At 41.7% G+C, this 23,607-nt stretch overlaps 1 pseudogene; it reads left to right on the forward strand.

Annotated features, from left to right (window-relative positions):
* Window positions 1-19,355: 19,355 nt before the first annotated feature.
* LOC144254749 (oligodendrocyte transcription factor 1-like) lies at window positions 19,356-20,154 on the forward strand (annotated as a pseudogene).
* The last annotated feature ends 3,453 nt before the right edge of the window (window positions 20,155-23,607 follow it).

Here is a 23,607-nt window from a genome sequence, read left to right on the forward strand (position 1 = left end):
TCATTTTCTTAAATCAACATATTCACTGCAATCTTTATATGCTAGACATTGTGTAGGTAGTTAAATTATATCATGCATTAATATTAAAAATGATTTCCAAAAAGTAAAATGAAATTCAAGTCATTTAAGAGAAATTTTTGCAACATGGAAAAAAGATCAAGTGTCTCTTTTTTCATCTGACTTTTCATGAGTAGACTTCAAATTAACATGATAGTCTACATCAAAATCAGTGTTGAGTTGCATGCAAATTCAAAGTTTCACTTTGGTGTCATGAAATGGATTGCTTGAAAATGAATTAACATTATGCAATGTGTTACAAATACAATTTATTATAGATTATTTGGAGGAAACTTTTCAGATTTTTAGAGACAGAAGATAGAAAGAAGATGTCTTGGACCACACAGCTTGAGGCCAGCTTCTGGCCAGGATGGGTCACACTGATGGTGCCAATGGGTGCCACCAGAAGTTGACACTACAGAGGAAATGATTAGAAAGGAGGAAGCATATTTTCCTCAAATTTGGTTCTTTCTTCATATTCTTTAAAGTATCTAAAGTCTACATTGATCAATAAAGTTACTCTTGTATACAACTATAATTTTGAAAAATTTCTCCTTGTAAAATATTGGAGATAAAAAGCAGATGCTATATATTAAATTTATCTTCCTAGACTTAAGCAATTCAAACATTATGTTTACTTATGATGTAGATCTAAACATGATGAAGTTCTCCATCTATATTTAACTTTCTTTCTGCACCAGGGATACATGTGACTGATAATAGTGGTTAAAAGATATCACACCACCCCAAGACAGAGTAAATAAAATAAAATTTTATTTCAAATGTGCTATCAATTTTGGAATTATTATTTTTGTGTGTATGTTTGCACATGTGTGTGTGTGTATTCTATGTATCAGACAATGACAATTTCTCTTCTCCCTATCCTATTGGATGCATGCTCTTGCTCTATCTCACCTGCTTGTCCTGATTAGAAGTTTCAGGAAGATGCTTTCATGCCTGTTTCATAACTTCCCACAGATACCTTCGCTTTGCACATTACTGGTTTGAACAGAGGTTGTAGTTCTTCTCCCCTGGCCTGTGGCAGATGCATGAACTTAAGATGCCTTTCCTCACTCCTGGACTCCTCCTCTGATGCTCAGCATGCATTTCTTCATGCTGGTTTCCTGTAGTACTTTGTGTCTCTACAAAGCTCCATTTTAAATTAATATATACCAATTAAAATGAAGAAATGTATTCACAGAATATGGCAAGAATCTGCTACAAAATCTGAAGTGTCTGTATTGTGCTTCAAATATAGGGACCTACCAAATGCTCTGAGCAGTGTCACTGGAAGCCACTGTCACTTCAGACATGTCTGGATCTGCTGGAGCCTAGGGCTCAAGTGACTGAGAAGTTTGCATGCCAGGTTGGACTTGCCACAGAGCCCTCTCTTCTTCTCTTTCCCACTGAGAGTCAGAGGCTTCATGGCCACCTGGTCAATGGGCTGAAGTAGCACACCCATGCAACTAGTAGGATGTCTTGAAAATTCAGAGCAGTTCTCTATGCAGTGTGACTCCTTTCAGCTTTAGAAGAGACCAGATAGAATGACTTATGCTTCACATAAGAGGGCGAATCTCAGACCCAGACCATGCTATCCCAGCACTTTCTCTTATGTGTGAGCCCCTGAGCTTTTATTGTTTTTATTCAGTTTCTGACACACAAATTATTGTCAGCCAGCCAAGAGCAGTTCCTGCTTCTTGCTTGGTTTGTCCAAAGAGTATTGCACAACTGACCCATTGCTAGTCCTAGAGATGGTGCAAGTTGTCAAAGTCTCTGCTAAAAATCATGACATAAGGCGGAAATGTCTATATGTACCTGATTAGGACCCTGAGGGTGTGTTCTTGGTCTTACCAGGTGAAAGAAGTTTGCATCCAGTAGCCTGTACTAAATTATACTGGGAAAATACAACTGCCCATGTCAGAGAGCCCAAAAAGTTCTCATTATTTTATTTTCCTTGGTGCACAGTCACCCTGGTAGAAGGCTTTAGGTCTTTCCCAGATGGCTGCCAACTCTTAACAGTTCCTGTGAATCTTTGGCAGGACTTCAATGGCTTTTTCTAACAGAACTCTTCTTAAAATTCACTGGGAGTTAAGGTTTGCATCTTGGCTCAGGTGAGGAATGTGCTGGAAAGCTGGGACTCTGGGGTTTCATGGTTCCATGGAGACTTGTTCCCTCAGTCAGGGTTCATGATTGTGAGTTGGTACTGATGGGCGGATACTGACACAAGGACAGCCGGAGCCTACCCAAGACAGGGCAGTGTTTCTGAGGTCAGAGTGTGTTGGGAGCAGCTTGTGAGTGAAGGTGGGCTCATTGACACAGCCTCCTACTTCCCTGTGAAGCTGCTGCCCAGGTGCATGGAGACACAAATTGGATGGTACTTCTGCTGTAGCTGTGAGCTTAGCCCCGGGTTTCCTGAAGTGACATGGGAAGTGAAACAGGGGATCCTCCCAGGGAAACTCCCAAGTCACTGTTCAAGATGGTACTCATTCCTTTTTTGCTTGCTCATAGTTAGCACCAATAAGAAGAGAATCAAGTGAATGACTGTTAGACACTAAGGAGCTCAGATATGATGGTTTTTAACCTCTTGATAATGACATGCTCCCCACAGGTAAGAGACTACAGCTTTAGAAGAGGCTGCAGAGAAACATGGACTTTGGGTCTATTTGAAAAGGGCCTTCATCAATTGTGGTTAGCTAGCCTGTCAGTGAGATCCTGACAGTGTGCCCTGTGGACTCCCCCTTCAGACTTAAACCTAAGAAGTCATCCTTGAAATGACTACAGGCTGCCAAAGAGGAGAATTAAATCTGGACTCTGTAAAGGACATTGCAGATCCAGTGTTCACTGTCATGCAGAGGGAAGCCTTCTCAGGTTCCTAGGACACCAGGCGGGCCCCTGCCCAGCTGAAGTTGCCCATCATGGTTCCTTGGCTGAGTGCTCTTTCTCGTGTCTGAGCTCTTTGCTTTGCTGCCTTCCTGTTTAAGACTCTGGATGCATTACAGTGTTTTTACCAATTGGAGCTCTTCTTTCCTGTCACTCTTGTCATCTTGTTCTTAATGTTCCTACTTTCTCCATAAAAAAAGACACATGAGGTTTGATTTGACTCAGGATCTGCCTAAAACTGTCAAGCCAATGTTGTGCTTGTCCTTATTTCTCTTTGAGTGCCACCAAGATCCACTTGTTAGTAAGATTTGGTGGTGATTTATTTATGTTCTTAACTGACTCCATTCAAACAGGAACCAGTGTTTTAGATAAAAATACCCCAAGTGGAAGTGACCATAATTTCATGAGGCCCAGTAAGTAAAAGACAGAATGGAATGTGACTGCTAAAATAACATGTGGGCCTTCTGTAGACTTTAGCCACTTGGGAGGCCATCCTCACAAATGATTTGAGTTAGCTTCCTGGCTGGGTGAGAGGCACTTAGACAGCTGTGTCAGAGCTTTCCCCACCCTTCTCCAGGTCCAAGGGCTTGTCCGTGCAGAGGCATGTCTGGCCACTGCCCTGAAGACCCAATCATCACCCCTGACCTTAGGATGCTGTCCCCCTTAGTCTTCATTGGATGGGTTTTCCCCCATAATTTCTTGTTTCCCAATAAAAGTTCACTATCTGACGTGTTCTCTCTCTCACTAGCCTCTTCAGTAAACCTCGTTACCACATTCGGTGGCTTGAGGCTAGAGCTGGGAGAAACCGTCCTGGAGCTGGTTGTAAAGGTAATTAGAGTTTTGTCTCTTTAGTTTAAAACTCCCCAGCATTTTCTCACAATTCGAACCTCCTTTTATGAAGCCAGCGTAGGTCACGGGTTAGAAGCACTTCTCCAGATTATCTAAAAAATGGAGCTTAGAGAGGGACTGTGGATGTCAGTGAACAAAATTCAAGTCTTCCATCTGGGAACCTCACAGTAAACTCATTAGTTGGGGTTTTCTGCTTATCTTTAATTCAGTTTGCTGATCTTTCTACTTGAAGTCTCTCCTAATACATATCAGCTTTGAGAAGTGAGGCCCACACTGTGCTATTAGACAATTCTGAAGAGGTATTTTACCAAAAATAAATTATTTGCATTTCCACAGGGACTGATATGTGGTCCCAGCCACTGAGGAAATGTTGCGTCCTGCTCCTAGGCCAGGGAGGGGTAGTTCCCAGGGATTGCTTCTTAGATTCACATCAACCCTTAAAACATCCAGGACTGATACTGGCCTTGCATATTCCACTTTCATCATAAGAGATGTGACTAAGGTAGGATAAAAGCTCACTTCCAGTTTAAAAATCAACAATTTGAATTCTGAAAGGAAGTTCTGCACCTCATCTTTTATCCTAGATCCTATACAATTCCAAGTTTAAATAAGGCTTGCTAAATTGGGGAAAAGTGCTACTGATGCCCCAAACACCATAAAATATTCACCCTGATGAGTAGACTGAGCTGGACAAATGTTAGTTTGACAGCATAAATCTGGACATGATGCTGGATTCCTAAGATGGAAGAACATCCTGTCTTACTGGGAATCTTATGTCCTACAGAAGTCTGTGGCCTTTCATGCCATTGCATTGGAACCACTATCTTGAAATCAAAGTAGGAGCAATTTTCCTCAGGAAATCCATTTTGGTTGGTACATTAGAAAGGAACCTTTCTATCTTTGACTCGAGCGTGATTGGCTGCTGGACCAGGTGGAGATGCACCACAGACTCTGATTCTAATTCTCTGCTTAAGTTGGTGTATATCTCTGATTTTTTTAATGTTGAACAACTATGTTTGCATCCATAAAATTACAAAAATTAGAAGAACATCTAAAACTTTGAATTCACCTTGATGTAAATATTGATCTCCATAGATGATTCAGTGAACACTGGGGCACATCTGAATTGGTCACTTCCATCCCTGGGTTGCATATTCTACAATCCAGCTTTGCATCACCAGATGCACTAATAAACCATGGGGTCCTGTAAGTTCTTACTGAGAAAGCAGAATCAAGGGGCTGGGCTGGGGCTCAGTGGTAGAACGCTCCCCTAGCATGAGTGAGGCCCTGGGTTCCATCATCAGCACCACATATAAATAAAGGTATTGGGTGCAACTACAACTAAAATACATATAAATATTTAAAGAAAGAAAGCAGAATCAAAAAACTAGAGTAACTTGAGAATTTGCTCAGGAAACTGATTTGATCCAGTAAGACCAGGCCCATTGTGAGCTCATCAGCTGTCAGTCTGCTCCTAGGAACTGCCTCATCAAGCCATGCTGTTGAGACTTGCCCCTAGAACCCAAGAGTCCAAACTCAGTACCTATGCCTCTGTCACCCCAGTGTGAACCTTCACATGGTCAATTTCACCAAGTGACAATGACATTACTTATCATTCTATTTTGAATCATATAACAGTAGACCACACTAGTAACTTCTTCCATATCCATGTCTGTAAAGGTGATATTGTCTCTTGATGCAGATAATTTAATAAATTACAAGAGAAGAACCACATTAAATAGATTAAAACAATCCCTTATTTTATATGCAAAAGAAATTTCTTAATAATTAGCTGCTATTATCTATTTTTAACTGATGTTCTTTTTTTTCTGTCCTTGGGATGTTATCTTCATGGCTTTGCATAATTTGAAATCCAATATGGGATTCCATATAGTCTTTGTACCAATATTTAGTTATTCGCATCTCCTTTGCAACCAGCTTTTTTGGTATAAAACATTTTAAAATACAAGTTAAATATCCAATGACTTTCACCAAGATGGATGTCTCTCAATAGGACTGGTTTTATGCTATTTATTTTTTTCTAAATTTATGCATTAAAGTTAAACTTAATTGTCACCTCAACTCTTGTAAGATTTTGAATGCCACTCATTAGGATTCAGTAGGTTATAGTTGTAAAGGTGGAGGTCACAGAAGTCATCTGTGGTGCTCTGAAGGGCCTTCTGCTCTAGCAGGGATCATTGGAGCAGGGAGACCCTGTGGTCAGACACAGTGGACAGAGCCTGTGTTCTTGTTGGATTCTCTTACAGCAGGTCAAGGATTCCTGCTGATTGTCTGGGGTGCTCATTGGTTCCTACTACAAGTATTCGCTTGTCTGCAAACTTTAAGATATTCTGTTATTCATTAATCACATGTATTTAGATTTTTTTATTTTTTAGGTAATACATATATTTATAATTTTATCCACTTTTTCTTATTAGTAAACTGGTGAAAAATTGTTCTCAGAATTTGGAGTTTGATGCATTGCCTGCAATATGTATGAACTCTTTATTTCTTATTTTGTTATATTACAATTTCTAGATATGTTGACAGTGAATATATGTCAGTTGCAATTAATAACTAGCAGAACACATTCCAGTTATGCCACTAAAATATTTCCAAAGACATAACCTGTGTGAGAGGATGAAAGACTGCAAAAAGGCATTAGAGGATATGTACAGATGCAGGCTTACATTACATACTTACAGAAAGTTGACAGTTGACATAGAGGAGACACTTAGGTCACATAATTAGTCTCTGTCATTTCATTTTTATCAGACATGACAGATGTCTGAAATATTACAGAATTAAGTTACATGGGGAGACAACCATCTGAATGCTCACCTGCAACTTAGCTCTAAGGTTTGGTCACCATCTCTGGGTCAATCATGGACATAAAAAAAACTGGAAGCCAACACTGCCTAGGAAGGCAATGTGGCTTCCCCAGGGCATGGATTTGACTGTCAGGACACAGGGGTTGGTAACCATGGCCCTCTGTTTACTTCATGGACAAGGACTTCCCTCTTTTTCTATGTTCCAGAAGGAGAGAAATGTTACTATGATTCCCTCTACACTTTGGATATAACTTCTTTAGGATTTGATTTTTGTGTATTTCCAATGTATTTAAATTCACACAATTGTGTACCATAGACCTTCCATATTTATTTCACACATCACTAAATGAAATCACTAAATATGATCAAATGATTTCAGGATGTTCTCACGATTGATTTGTAAGGTTTGCATCTGTGAGTTTACTTGATAGAAGTACTACAAACTATTTGATTAATCATAAACATATATAATCTCAAATGTGTATAGCAAACAACTTGAATTATAGTCATTCATAAAAGATGCATTTGTTAACTTTATACATTTTATGAAGAATAAATAGAAATGATGGTGTAAATTAAAACAAAAATTATTTTATAAGTTGAAGTACCCAGGACCCAGTAAGGTGACATTAGAGTAAGCAGTATAAATTCTGAAGCACAGCTATGAAGAGCATGATCTCTAGTTAAGAACCTCAAACAGAGAAATTAGAATAATACTGAAAAGTATCCTTATAATTTCCCTGAAAATAACGGTCTTTGCATTACTGTCCTCACAGCTTCCTTTACCTGCTTGTTCCTGAGACTATAGATGAGAGGATTCAGGAAGGGGGGAACCATGGTGTAAGAGGCAGAGAGAACCATGTTCTGGAGGGTGTCAGAGGTTGATGAGGACCTCAGGTACTCACCTGTGCCAAAACTGAGGAAGAGGATGTGAGGGGTTCAGGTGGAGAAGGCCTTCCCTGATTCGGGATATTTCAGCACAGCACAAAATATGCGAATGTATGACATGGCAATAAGAGTAAAGCAACCATCACCAATTGCCACAGCAGAGACAAAAAGAAGGACCATGTTGCTGGTAGTGTCAGAGCAGGAGAGCCTCAGTATAGAGGGGACGTCACAGAAGAACTGATGAACCACATTTGACTGGCAGAAAGAGAGCTGGAATGTGTTCCCAGTGTGCACACCTGCATACAGCAGACCACTGAGCAATGAAGCCAAGGTTTGTGAACACAAAACTGAAGGTTCATGATGAGCAGGTAATGGAGGGTGTGGCAGATGGCCACATAGCAGTCCCAGGCCATGATGGTGAGAAACATGTTCAACACATGCACAAAAAAGGACCAAGAAGATCTGTGTTGCACAGCCAGTCACTGAAATGGCCCTGTTGCCTGTGAGAGAGTTGACACAGGCTTTGGGAACAGTGATGGAAATGTAACAAATGTCCAAATTAACAGGTTCCTGAGGAAGAAGTACATGGGTGTGTGCAGGTTCTGGTCAGCAGTGGTGACAGTGACGATGAGAAGGTTCCCTAACAAGGTACCCAGGTAGGTCATTGAGAATATTGTGAAATAGAGGAAACTCAGATTCCAGCCATCAGGAGAGCCCAGGAGGAGAAATTCAGTTACCATGGTGGAATTGGCCATTTACTGGATTTCAGGTTGACTGGGATGATAAAGAGATAAAAGTGGAAAGAAAACAGATTCAATGCAATTACTTTATATATTCATATGCACCATTTTTTCTGAAACCCCAAAACAAAAAGTTACAAAATGAATAAGTGAAAAAATGTATTTGTGATGGAAAGAAAGGGGTGAGATTAATGTTCAAAATATTCCAATGAAAATTGTGTTCTACATTAAATATCTTATTTCCCACAGTTATTGACATATGTGCATGTTTATCAGTTGTATAAAAACATTCCTAACTACATGCCTATCCTATACCATATTTTAAATTTTGTGCTTGTTCTCTTAATGTTAATGTGTTTATTTTTCTCTGGAATTTTGCAAGTATGCTATAAGGAATAGTAATCTGAAGAAGAGAATTTTAAACATCCAGAATCAGAATGAAGAATTTTCACACATTATACTTGCATACACTGTGCAGACGTACCCAAGGTCCCTGTGTTTCTATTGCAGCCATGGCAATCACCCCCAAAACCATAGTGCACTTTTAAGGACACTCCATGCTTGCTGTGTTCTTCTCAGAATTAAGAAACATTTTCCTGGACTAGCTGACTCTTTAGATGACACTGTAATTTGCTGAACAGAATAAAAGTGAAGCTCAGATACATTTAAACTGTAACTGCTTATTACTAACTTCTGAGTGTCACTTGTTGTCAACATGGAACAGAACTGTGTCTACCCTTGCTTCTCCCATCAATGATGTCAGCAGTCAGGGTGAATCTGTCCAGTCAGCACAGTGCCATGTGGGATGTGGGGAGCTCAGTCACTTCTGCTTTATGTGAACATGGTGGCTGGCCAGTTGGAGCGGGGCCCCCAGGAGCACAGAGCTCAACCTTCAGAGACAGCAGGAGACCTGAGCACACCCCCATGCAGCAGCTCCTCCAGAGCCCAGGAGAGAGGACCTGGCCACGTGCAACCATGGACAGTGGAACTACTCTGCCGCACATGGCTGTAAGTCATTACTGAGAAGTGAGCAACAATGAAAAGACTGATGGTTCTCCCTGTGTGTTTTCATCTCTGTCCCCCTTTCCTCATTATGAATTAAGGGTGTTGGTATGGATCAGGTAACATCAAGGCTGGTGAGCAACCCTCTGTCACTCACCAACTTGTAAGTGGGAAACAGTTCATACTGTAGTTCAGCAGAAAAATTTCTTATCATTGACATGAAATTCACATGACATAAAGTTCACCTTTATGACAGTTCATGGTTATAAATGTAGTGATATTTACTACATTACCAAGTTGTAGAACATCCAACTACAACTTGTTCCCAGATACTTTTATTGCTTCAGATGAACCACCTAATCTGTTACACATGGTCTTACAGACACTAGAAAACTCTAGTTATATTCTGTACCTCTGAAATTATATATTTGTGAAATTTCATATAAATAAAATCATTCAATATATGTTCTGGCTTGACTTTCCCTAACTTTTTCAAAATCAGTCCACCCAGTACAGTCATAGTTTGTACATTCCTTAGGATTAAGGACATTCTGTTATGTGTACATTCCACAGATCTTTAAATCAGCATGTCCATCTGTGGGCTTATTTCTCCTCAGTCTGGTAATATAATGTGACTGATTTATTGTGTATCATAAGTTTGGCCATTTGGTCATCTCTGGTATACACTCTGCATTCTATGTGATTATGATGAAGAACTGTGTCAGATTAGCCTGGCTGTGACCAAAATACCTGGTTAAAAAACAAACAAAAATAACCACACCCACAACAAACAAAAACCAACCCAGATTTGGGAAAGCATATTTTGTCTCAGGGGTTCAGAGTTTTAGTCTATCTTCAGCCAATTTCATGACTTTGTGCCCATGGTGGGGGCACACTGAGGACCAACACAGCAGAGGGAAGATGCTCAGAAAATGGCTCCAGGAAAGCAAAGACAGGAAAGGATAATGAGGGTTAGATTAGGGTTAGGGTTAGAGGAAAGCTATCAGGGATTAATCCCAGTGGGCCACTTTCTCCAGCAATGTCCCAAATGCCTAAATCTACTACCCAGTCAATTCATTCAAATTAAGATGGATTGATTAGGTTGCAGCTCTCATAATCCTATCATTCTACCTTTGAAAATTCCTGCCTCAATCCAGGAACTTTTCGAGACACCTCATATCCCATCCATAATGTTTCAACCCAAGGCCTTCAAAACTCATGTCCATTTCACATTGCAAAATGAATTTAGCCCATCTTTAAAAGTCTGTTTGTCTAAACAACTCCAGCTTTATCCTAAAGTTTGAGACAAAAATATCACATAAATCTGAAGGTGAAATCTTGGTTGTGAACCCCAATAAAAATCAAAAGCAAGTTACACGCATCAATATCCACTGTAGAACATAAACCTTCTTTTACCAAAAGGACTTAGTAGGGTTATGGAAAGAATGGGTGGGGTAGAGGAAATACAAAACCAGCTGAGAAAACAACTCCATCTGTAATTCCTCATGTAGTAGCTAGGACTCTTGACTGTAAGACAATATTTCCAAAATGTCTGGTAATTACTGCCCTTTGGTCTTTCCAGTTGCAAAGCACAGGGTCTCTCTTTGCCTTTTCTTGGCAGAGAGTTTATGCTACTGGTAACTATTAATTTCTTTGGATTCCATGGCATCTTTGGCTTCACATTCACAGCTTCACCTATTCACCCTGTCAGGGGGAGCCTGCAGGGCCTCAGACAATGCTACAGTTTACTTGGGTTACCAAGCTTTTCTTTGAATTGATGGTGGGAGTCATTAATTTGAGCACCCTGCATTCCTGCAGAGCTGGCACAATGTAAATGATGCTAAAACCTAATGCCACCTCACACCCTAGTTGGGTCCCCCAAATTATTACAGTGGTGGTTTCTGAATGTCTTCCTTGCTTAGCATGGTAAAACAACTTCTTGTGCCTACTGTGCAAACAGGGTGGCCACAAGACACTTCTCAAGGGAATATTCCTTTCTACATTCTTGAGTGTGCAATAGGTATGGTCCTAGAAATTTATTAGATGCTCTCAGCTCCTTTCCTATTGAACAGGTATGAAATACTTTGCATCTCTTTAGGGCCTGCAGTTAGTTTACAACCACTCAGTTTTTGGATCCTACTTTTAAAATGATGTCTTTAAAATTCTGATCAAATATAGCTTTTAACTCTACTGATACAAACAAGTGATTCCTTGCAGTTGATATAATATTCTAAAGTCATTGATATAAGTATTCTAAAAGATTTATGAAGGTGGAAAAAGTCAGATGGTTCTGTCATAACTCTCCGTTGTGAATATTATCTTAAAAGTCTCTATAGAATAAGTTACTGCATTGCCTTGTTGATAGCTAAACTTTCATTTACTTTTAACTCTGTACTGGGCTCAGGCTCAATCTTCTGCAACTTTCATCCCACAGACACTGAGAGAGATAACCATGGGTGATGGTGATGTGCATCAGGTTTGTGATTGTCTCATGGTGGTGGTGTGCTCCTTGCACTGGGAACTCCCTGAGCAAATACATAGTTGAAGATCCCCCAGTTGCTATGGTGACACTCTGCCTATGAAAAATCAGGGCAAAGGCTCAGAGTTATCAGTCTGAACCTTGAAACTGAGATAATATCTCCCAGGGATAGGGGATTCTGAGCATAGATAACAAGAACCACAATGTCTCATTGTTGCTGGGAGCCTCACACCTGCCTGCTTTGTTGAAACTTTCTCACAAATAACCTTTTGATGATAAAACCTATAAAATAAATGTGCTGAGCCAGCTTGGGGTCACTAATCTCAACCAGAGATGAGTGTGCCACCTGATCCTGGCATTCTCTGTAAAGTTTTTTATATGTTTTTTTTAAAACATCTCTGGTCATCCCTGTCTGGTATCTGAATTAATGGCCATGGAGGTGACAGCACATAGTCACACAAAAGACTCTAGCAAGTACTCTTAAATATTGTGTCCTTATTAGAGTAAACCTAATATTTTATAAAAACTGGCTAAATAAATAGACCTAATATTTCAGAAAAGCTGGCTATCCAAAATATTATCTGTGACATAATGATATTACTATAAAAATATGCTCCTTGGCTCATGACTAATACTCAAAGTAAATTTTTTTTACCAACTTCTGCATATATTCCATACCACACCAATTGACGGGACTTTGCATTATTTCACACACAATGTGAGCTGTAATAAAGTCCTTATATCAATATTTCTTTCTTCATCTCCTTTGACTCAAGGTTTTTCAAATAAAATATAAGCTAAATATCCAAAAATGTACCTCAAAGGACGCATCTCAATAGGACTGGTGGTTGCAATTCAATTTCTTTTCAACTTGATCTGTTAAATTTAAACTTCATTTATGTGGCCACCTCAACTCATGAGAAACACATAAATTTAGATTCAGGAAGCCATAGTTGAAGAGGAAATGCATGTCAAGGTGGAGTTTGTAGAATTTATCTGGGGTTCTCTGAAGGTCCTTTCCTTTAGCAGGAAACATTGGAGCAGTGAGAACCAGAAGACATGGACATAGTGTGTCGGTGGAGCCTCAACTCTGATGGATCATATCAGAGGATGTCAAGCCTTCCCGCACCAGGCAGCACTGGGGTGCTTGTTGACTCCTACTGCAAGTATTCCCTTATCTGAAAATTTAAGAAATGCCTTTATTAATCAATATCATACATATAGGCTTTTATATTGCCCTAGGTAATAAATTCATTTTTATTTTTAATCCACATTTTCCTATTAGTGTTTTGGTGAACAAAATTGATTGTTTAGAATTTGGAATTGAATACACTGATTGTTTTTTGGTATAAATATTTTATTCTCATTTTGTTATATCAGTACTCCTAGGTAACTTGATATTGAGCCTATGTCAGTCATAATTAATGATTATCAAAGCACATGCAAATGAGGACATTAAAATGTTTGGAGAGAAATAACTCATGTGAGATGATGAGCTTCCACAAACTGAGCACCGGGGTGCACACCTGCAATCCCACACATGAGGAGGCTGATGAACATGATCACAGGTATGAAGCAAGACTCTGAAACTCCTGGAGTCCCTAAGCAACTTAGCAACACCCTATTTTCTGTGATACAATTTGGCACATTAGAAAGAAATCACTGGGTGAGTCTTGAAGTAGGACACTAAGTTTATTAGATGGAGGGTAGGAATGGCAGATAGAAAGGCAGCTCTGCATCCTTCAACCTTTTGCAGAAGGTAGGGTACATTTTTATAGCCCCAAAGGACAAGCTACCAGTAAGTCAAAACCATAGTAACATGGGGAGTGAGTCAGAATTACCTAGTTCAGGGTACAGTACACAGCCCAAGAAAAATAGGAACTAAAATGAGAACAACTTACATATGTATTTCCTAATAATATGCTGTGAAAGAATAATTGAAACTTTTTTAGTCTTATTTGTTGTCACACAGGCTGTGCTTGGCAGAAGGTGGGTCACGTAAGCAAGTTTTCTCATGTGAGAAGCATTTTTTATATGCAATAGAATCTCAGGGTAAAATAGAGTTTGTCTTGTCACAGCATGTATAGTTTGTCCCACATTAAAAACAGAAAAAAGTCTAGGATGCAGCCTTGGTTCAGTCCTGCTGAGCATAACTACAGCAACAACAACCAAAAAAAATGGCCAGAAATGCACCTAGAGGTTTACTTTACAAATTCAAAAAAAAACTGAGAGAAATTTTCAAGTTTACATGGGTCAGACAGTGAGGCTAGACAATTCCTGGCCACTTTTTCATAATGATCAGTTATGACTCATTACAATAGTTATTATAGAAGTAAGATGTATGGGAGGAAAACCCTTAGAAAACTTACCTGCAACTCAGCCCCAAGTTTGTGTCCCCCATACTAGACCATCCTAGACACAATAAAAGATTTGCAGCCATAACAGCCGGGGGAGCCCAAGGTGCTCTTCCCCAGTGGATGGATTTTAATATTGGTTCATGATGGATGTAAACTTTGCTCTGTCTTTTCTTAATGGGCAAGGAGTATCTTCCTTTTTTATATATAAGTTAATTGGGAAAAAGTATCATTGTGATTCTCTCTACATTTTTTATTACAAAGTTTTAAGGATTTGATTTATATATATTTTCATAGTAATTAAATTGACACAATTTTGTATCACAGTTTGGCAGCAGATTATGTGACTGTACATCATCTTCATGTTTTATTTGTAAATATTTCCTCTGAGACAGTAATTGATGAAACTTTAATACATATCACCAGAAATTTTTTCAGAAAATATATTGGATCAATTTCATATACTAAAAAGGATTGATAAAATTAAACTTTTATGAAGGATCTGTGGCAATAATAAGGTAAATCAAAAATTATGCTATAAAATAACTGAGATTTTAGTGAGGTGATAATAGGGTAGGCAAGGTAAAAGAGCATTTGAGCTCATTTAACTCCACTCAATGAAATGAGGATAATGCTGGAAAGTATCTTTATCATTTCCCTGAGAACAACTGTCTTTCAGTCACTCTCTCACAGTTTCCTTTACCTGTTTTTACCTGAGACTTTATGTAAGATGCTTTAAGAAGAGAGAAACACTGGTGTCAAAGGCAGAGAACTGTGTCCTGGACTGTGTCAGAGGTCACTGAAGGCTATCTTTTGACAAATATGATGGGACTGAGGAAAACTGAAAACATGAAGATGTGAGAGGTGCAGGTGGAGCATGCCTCCCTGACTCTCTGGTGGGAAATTGTCGTACAGTAGAAAATATGAGAATATATGACATGGCAATAAAAGTAAAGCAACCACCACCAACTACCATAGCAGAGACAAAAAGAAGGACCATGTTGCTGGTGGTGTTAGAGCAGGAGAGCCGCAGCATAGAGGGGACATCACAGAAGAACTGAGGGACCACATTTGATGGCAGAAGGATAGCCAGAATATGTTCCCAGTGTACACATCTGCATACACCAGACCACTGAGCAGGGAAGCCAGGGTCCATGAGAACACAAATCTGAGGGTTCATGATGAGGGGGTACTGGAGGGGCTGGCAGATGGCCACATAGCGGTCCCAGGCCATGATGGTGAGAAACAGAAGTTCAACACATGCACAAAAAAATGACCAAGAAGATTGTGTTGCACAGCCAGGCACTGAAATGGCCCTGTTGCCAGTGAGATATTTGACACAGGCATTGGGGACAGTGATGGAAATAGTTTCCCGAACAAGGTACCCAGGTAGGTCTGTGGGAATAATGTGAAATAAAGAAAACTCAGATTACAGCTATCGGGAGAGCCCAGTGGGAGAAATTCAGTAAACATGGTGGCATTCGACATTTAGTGGAAATTCTGGTTGTCTGTGAAGATAAAGAGAGAAGAAAGAGGAAGCAAAATTATGATTAACACCAGTACTTGGGCCTGGGTCTGTAGTTCAGTGGTAGAGCACTTGAATAGAACATGTGAGCCACTGGGATCAAATCTTAGCACTGCATATAAATAAAATAATAAATAAAATATAAATGTTCATAGACAACTGAAACATATTTGAAAAATAAAACAGTTAGTTTACACATTCATGTCCAACATGTTTTCTTGTACTTTTCAGTAGCTTTCCCTGAAGAGGAAGGTACTCTTGGTTTTCTGATGTGTTTACTCATTTCTGAGCAGAGTGCACCTCCCAGTTCAGGTGTGGAGGTCTGCAGCCCAGGGTCTGGGCCTGATCTGCAGAGCTTGTCTTCAGCTCTCCATCAGGCCTCCATGACCTCCTGAGACTCCATGCAGAGCACTCCAGGATTGCCCACCTCCTCTTCCCCATGAACATGGATGTCACCATGCATTCCTTTTGTTCTCCATTTTCGTCACCTTCATTTTATTTCATTAATATAATTGTCCAAGTTATTTTCTCATTTTTTCCACATTTAATAATTCAAATCATGTTTGTTTTATAAATTTTTTAGGTAGAAAATGATTCATAATTTTGGAGTATTTATTCTCATGAACAAAAATAAAATTCTCATGAGGAAAGTTCTCCACCACACTTTTCTATTCGAAGCTCACAGATCTGGTGTTACAGTAAACTGAAGTGACCTGACTGCACCTGGCTTTTCTGCAGTCCTCTACTCTCTCTGCTGCTCCCCAGGACATGAGTGGTGCTGACTCATGGTCACACCATCAGACAGGCACCTGTTCCTCTTCCCACTGGGGCTCTCTTTTCTTCTCCAACAGATCAGAGTAAGGTCTTCAAAGACTCCTGCTGACATTCTCCTAAACTTCTACTTTTACCCTGTTGTGTTTTTATTTCATGTTCAGCACCATGAAGTTAAAGATTCCTTTGTCTAAAAATTAATTTGCCTTAGTCTTGACACCTTATATTATATTTCTTTCTTCCTTTTTATTTTAAATAGCTTTATTTTTTTATTCAATTTCTTTATTTGTTTATTCAATGTATTTACTCAATTTGTGTATTTATTTCAATATATTTATTTTGTTTATTTCTTTTTATGTGTTGCTGAGGATTGAACCCAATGCCTCAAATGTGTGAGGCAAGCACTCTGCCACTGAGCCACAATCCAGGTCTATATTGTTTCTTCACAATTTCATAATCATACAAAAATACTGACTGAATACACTGAAAGGAAGATTTCACTCATAGTTCAACACTTCTGTAACAGCTCAGACCACCTCAATCCCAGGTCACGTCCATCATAATCTCCTCAGGCCTCTGTCATCCTGGGTCCTCCTCAGCACCTTGACAGGTTAAACACACTCACCCTTTGTAAAATGACCTTCCTGCTAAGCCTGCCTGGGCTCCTCTGGAAATGTGTGTGTCTCCTGGGATAGATGTTGCATGGCCAGACACAGGTAGGGTGCTGCTCTTGCACACTGTGGGTTAAGTTCAAGGGATCCTACTCAGCCTATGAAGTAGGACAAAATATATAATCTTGAAAAAAACATACAGTGATAAAGATAAGAAACCATAAGCAGAACATTCAAGAAATATGAGATAGCATAAAAAGACCAAATTTAATAGTTATTGGGATTGAAGATGCATAGAGTTCCAAACCAAAGGAATAAATGATCTATTTAATGAAATAATGTTAGAAAGCTTTCCAAACATGAAGAATGAATTGGAAATCCAAATTCAAGAAGCCTACAGAATGCCAAATGTACAAAATCACAAAAGATCCACACCAAGTCACATTATAATAAAAATGCCCAACACACAGATTAAGGAGAGAATTTTAAAAGCCATTAGAAAAAAGAATCAGATTACATATAGGGGAAAACCATTTAGGATAACTGCAGATTTTTTAACACAGATCCTAAAAGCTAGAAAATCCTGGAACAACATATATATAGCTCTGAAAGAAAACGGATGTCAACGAGAATCTTGTATCCAGCAATTTTAAGCTTTAGATTTGATGAAGAAATAAAAACTTTCCATGATAAACAAAGGTTAAAAGAATTTATAGTTAGAAAACTGGTCTACAGATATCCTTAGAAACATTTTCCATGAAGAGGAAACAAATAAACAAACAAACAAAAAAACAATGAAATCAGCAGAGGGAGATAGTACTCTAAAGGAAAAACTAATCGAAGAAGAAAATCAAGTCAAGTTAAATTTAAAAAAGAAAAGATAAAGATGGCTGGGAATACAAAACATGTCTCAATAATAACCCTGAATGTCAATGGCTTAAACTCACAATAAAAAGACATAGGCTAGAAAATTGGATTAAAAAAACCCAATAATATGCTGCCTCTATGAGACTCATCTGATACAAAAAGACATCCACAGACTGAAGATTAAAGGTTGGGAAAAATCATACCACTCAAATGGACTGCAGAAGCAAGCAGGGGTTTCTATCCTCATATCAAATAAAGTAGACTTCAAGCCAAAGTTAATCAAAAGGGAAAACGATGGAAATTACATATTGCTCAAGTGAACCATACCAACAAGCCATAACAATCATAAATATATATTCCCCAAACAATGGAGCAGCTATGTTGTTCCTCAAACAAATTTTTCTCGAATTCAAGAGTCAAATTGACCGAAATATGATAATCTTGGGCAACTGTAACACACCTCTCTCATACCTGGATAGATCTTCCAAACAAAAAATGAATAAAAAACTATAGAACTCAATAATACAATTAATAACTTTGACTTAAGTGACATATATAGAATATTTCAACCTGCATCAAGTGGATAAACCTTCTTCTCAGCAGCACAAGGATGCTTCTCTAAAATAGACCAAATAATATGCCACAAAGCAACTCTTAGCAAATACAAAAGAGTAGAGATACTACCCTGCATTTTATCAGATCATAATGGAATTAAATTGGAAATCATGAGACAAAATAAAAATTCCTCCAACACCGGGACTGAACAATATGCTACTGAATGAACAATGGGTTGCAGAAGACATCAAGGAGGAAATTTAAAAATTTTGGAGGTAAATGAGAACATAGACACAACATATTCAAATCTCTGGGAAACTATGAAGGCAACACTAAAAGGAAAGTTTATTGCAAGGAGTTAATTCCTTAAAAGAAGAAAAAGTCAACAAATGAATGACCTCACACTACATCTCAAAGCCCTAGAAAAAGAAGAACAAATCAACACCAAAAGCAGTAGAAGAGAAGAAATAACCAAAATTAGAGCTGAAATCAATGAAATCAAAGCAAAAGAAAAAACTAAAAAAACTGACAAAACAAGAAGTTGGTGCTTTGAAAAAATAAATAAAATTGACAGACCCTTAGTTATGCTAATGAGGAGAAGGAGAGAGAAAACTCAAATTACCAGCATATGTGATGAAAAAGGTAATATCACAACTGATACTACAGAAATACAAAGGATAATTAGAAATTATTTTGAAAACATATACTCCAATAAAGTAGAAGCTATTGAAGGCATTGACAAATTCCTTAAGTCATACAATCTGCCTAGAATGAACCAGGATGATATACACAATTTGAGCAGACCAATATCAAGTGATGAAATGAAATACACCACCAGGGCCGTCGGCCACCCGCGCGCAGGTCCGCGGGGAGGGGCGGCCTATGGACGGGCCCACGGCGGGGCGTTCCTGAAGGGCGCCCTAGGCCGCCCGCATCGCCCCCCCAGATGTACTATGCGGTCTCCCAGGCGCGCGTGAACGCGGCCCCCGCGACCATGCTTCGGCCCCAGCGGCCTGGGGACGTGCAGCTCGGGGCCTCTCTGTACGAGTTGGTGGGCTATCGGCAGCCGCCTTCCTCTTCCTCTTCCTCCTCCACTTCCTCCTCTTCCACGACGGCACCCCTCCTCCCCAAGGCTGCGCGCGAGAAGCCAGAGGGGCCAGCCGAGCAGCTAGGCAACGGGCCGGGGTCTGGCGCGCACGCTGGCGGCGGTGCCCGGGCTGACGCCAAAGAGGAGCAGCAGCAGCAGCTGTGGCGCAAGATCAACAGCCACGAGCGGAAGCGAATGCAGGACCTGAACCTGGCCATGGACGCTCTGCGCGAGGTCATCCTGCCCTATTCTGCGGCGCACTGCCAGGGCACGCCGGCCGCAAGCTGTCCAAGATCGCTACGCTGCTGCTCGCCCGCAACTACATCCTGCTGCTGGGCAGCTCGCTGCAGGAGCTTCGCCGAGCGCTGGGCGAGGGCGCCGGCCCGCTGTGCCGCGCCTGCTGCTGGCTGGCTTGCCCCTGCTAGCTGCCGCGCCGGGCTCAGTGCTGCTGGCACCCGGCGCCGTGGGCCCCCCCGACGCTCTGCGGCCCGCCAAGTACCTGTCGCTGGCCCTAGACGAGCCGCCGTGCGGACAGTTCGCACTTCCGGGCGGTGGCGCGGGTGGCCCCGGCCTCTGCACCTGCGCGGTTTGCAAGTTCCAGCACCTTGTCCCCGCCGGCCTGGGCTTGGCAGCGGTACAGGCTCAGTTCTCCAAGTGAGGCCCTGCCGGGGCCCTGGGCGAGATGGGACTTCTGCCCGGCCTCCTGCCGTCCAGCTTCCCCTCACCCCTGTGCCTCTGAGTCCAGGGAGAAAGGGGGCCCGAGTAAGAAGGGCATTTCGAATTTATTGGCCCAGAGGTAGGGACTGTCCAGCGCCTTCTTCCCCAGCCCTACTCCCCCAGGAAATTAAAGCACCCCCAGCAGATGTTACAAGGAACATCTAGGCGGTTTAGGTTCTAGGTGGATTCCACCCGTTTAAGGCAGAAAGTGAGCGTGTCACCCATCACCCAGCGAGTTCTCTCTCCCTGTCCCTAGAGCTGTGCGCCTCGCAGGACTGGTGTGGATTTTAGGAGGCTCTGTGTTCTGTTGGGATCCCTCTGGGTGGGGCGAAAGACCAGTCCAGAGTGCGACCTCCAGGGAGCGGTCCTCCTCCAGGCCTTGGGGGGGGGGGGATTTCGAACAGCGCGGACCCGCAGAGGAGTTGTTTGCTGGAGTCCACAGGCGCCTTGTTCCCAACAGCCAAGCCCAAACGTGTCAACGGAAACTATCGGACCTGGGAGGCCGAAAAAGACCAGTTAGTCCGCGCAGACCATCCGGGGCGTCGCAGTTGGACAGACCCTCAGTGGCTCAGCGTTTGGCATCGCGGTGCCGCGGGTGGGGGCGGTGACAGCTCCAGCGTTGTTGGGTGTGCTGGGGTGGGAAGTCCATCGGCTTTGGTAGCCAGACTTGGAATGCTGTTTTTGAGACTCGCATAACCAGGTGTTTCGTTGCAGGGAGTATTTGCTCTTAAATCCTGGGGTCTTCTTAGCGTAGAACTCGAGTTTCACCTTTCGTCACCCCTTCCCCAAAGGTAGCATAATCAACATTTGATCTTGCTTAAAAGCAAAAACCCACCACCCTTCATGTCATCTGTGTTCCGGATTTACTAAAATAGGTAGCAAGGCTTTTCGCAGTCTCCTTCATCTGAAGCTAGCTAATTAACGTTCTTTTACGTGAAGGAGGAGGACCAGGACTCCAAACCCCTACTGCTCCGCGGACCCAGCTGTTGTTGTCGCGGCCTGCCGGTGGCATTTTCTACCCTGTCCCTCAACCAGTCCTCAACCAGCACGTCCCACCGGTCGTGCTTCTCGCCGCTTTGCCGTTGAAGAATTACATAGATGACCCACCCTTCTTGATCCGTTAAGGCGTTAACCAATTACCCAAGATTATTATATGATTTATCAGCAGCTTGCATTCTTTATACTGCAAATTTTTAGTTGTTGGTAGTAGCCGAATTTAACTGGCATTTAATTTTACCTCTAACTTTGTTCCCTTGAGCTATACAGAATCAACAAAATAAAACATTGAAAGCTTAAAAAAAAAAAAAAAAGAAAGAAATACACCACCAGAAGTCTATCAACCAAGAAAAGCCCAGGACTGGATGGATACATAGCCAAATTCTACAAGACCTTTAAGGAAGAAGTAACACTGATACTCTTCAATTTATTTCACTAAATAGAAAAAAAGAGAAAGCACTCCCATACTGATTCTATGGTGCCAATATCATCCTGATTACAAAACCAGGCAAAGATACATCAAACAAAAAAAAAACTTTAGAACAATATCTCTAATGAACATGGATGCAAATATTTTCAATAAAATTCTGGCAGATAAAATACAAAAACGTGTCAAAAATATTGTACACCAAGATCAAGTGGGAATTGATCCCAGGGATACAATGTTGGTTCAACATGTGAAACTCAATAAATGTAATTCATCACATCAATAGACTTAAAGATAAGAATCATATGATCATGTCATTAGATGTAGAAAAAGCATTTGACACGGAGGGGCGGGTCAGGCCCAGCAACCAGCCAAGTGACTGCAGCTGCACGCAACGGCGGGGAACGCGGACCGGACCCACTAGGACAGGTCCGGCGGACGGCTGAGGGCTAGGCCCGTCCCCTCCCCCAGTGTCTGCAGGTAGGCGGAATTGTGAACACCAGCAGAGCAGGCCCAAAGCCTGCTGAGGGGCGGAACCGGCCCCTCCCCCAGTGCCTGCAAGCTAGGCCAACCTGCAAGCCACGGGCGGGCGGGCCAGGCCCAGCAACCAGCCAAGTGACTGCAGCTACACACGCCAGCGGGGAACGTGGACCGGACCCACTAGGACAGGTCCGGCGGACGGCTGAGGGCTAGGCCCGTCCCCTCCCCCAGTGTCTGCAGGTAGGCGGGACTGTGAACACCAGCAGAGCAGGCCCAAAGCCTGCTGAGGGGCGGAACCGGCCCCTCCCCCAGTGCCTGCAAGCTAGGCCAACCTGCAAGCCACGGGCGGGCTGGTCAGGCCCAGCAACCAGCCAAGTGACTGCAGCTACACGCACCGGTGGGGAACGTGGACCGGACCCACTAGGACAGGTCCGGCGGACGGCTGAGGGCTAGGCCCGTCCCCTCCCCCAGTGTCTGCAGGTAGGCGGGACTGTGAACACCAGCAGAGCGGGCCCAAAGCCTGCTGAGGGGCGGAACCGGCCCCTCCCCCAGTACCTGCAAGCTAGGCGAACCTGCAACCCATCGGGAGGTTAGGCCCAGCAACCTATGGAGTGATACAGGTGCCCCTGGCGCCTGCTGGGTAGGTGGACCTTTGACCGACCAGCAAAGCAGACCTAGGGCCTGCCAGCATGGTAGACGGATCACACTAATTGGAGGAGGATCACAGCCACTACCTGCCCTGCAAGGGTGATTTTTCAACTATACAAGAGGAATATAAATAAATAGAGGGGGAAAATATCAAAGACACAACAATTTCACCAAGCAGAAAGAAACGCCAGCAGTATGAAACGACAAGGAAAGAAAGGACCACAGGCAATGCAGGTCAACTCAACTTTAGAAGAGGTAATAGCTGCAACAGATGGAATGTCAGATAGAGAGCTCAGGATACATGCTTCAGATGATCTGGAGTCTCAAGGAAGACATGAGACAGCAAAATCAGACAATGAAAGATCACATTGACAAACAAATCCAGGAAGTAAAAGATCAATTTCACAGGGAGATAGAGGTAATAAAAAAACAAATAGAAATACTAGAAATGCAGGAATCAATAAACCAACTTAAAAACTCAATTGAGAATACTACCAGCAGAGTGGATCACTTAGAAGATAGAACATCAGACAATGAAGACAGAGTATTTCAACTTGAAAAGAACATAGATAGCTCAGCAAGTCTACTAAGAAACCATGAGCAGAACATTCAAGAGCTATGGGATAATATCAAAAGACCAAACTTAAGAGTCATTGGGATACAGGAAGGCACAGAGCTCCAAACCAAAGGATTAAGCAATCTATTCAGTGAAATAATACAAGAAAACTTCCCAGACTTGAAGAATGAGACAAAATCCCAAATCCTAGAAGCCTACAGGACGCCGAATGTGCAAAATCATAAGAGATCCACACCTAGACACATTATAATGAAGATGTCCAACAT

The sequence above is a fragment of the Urocitellus parryii genome, chromosome 1 (genome assembly GCF_045843805.1).
Source record: "Urocitellus parryii isolate mUroPar1 chromosome 1, mUroPar1.hap1, whole genome shotgun sequence".
Classification (NCBI taxonomy): Eukaryota; Metazoa; Chordata; class Mammalia; order Rodentia; family Sciuridae; genus Urocitellus; species Urocitellus parryii.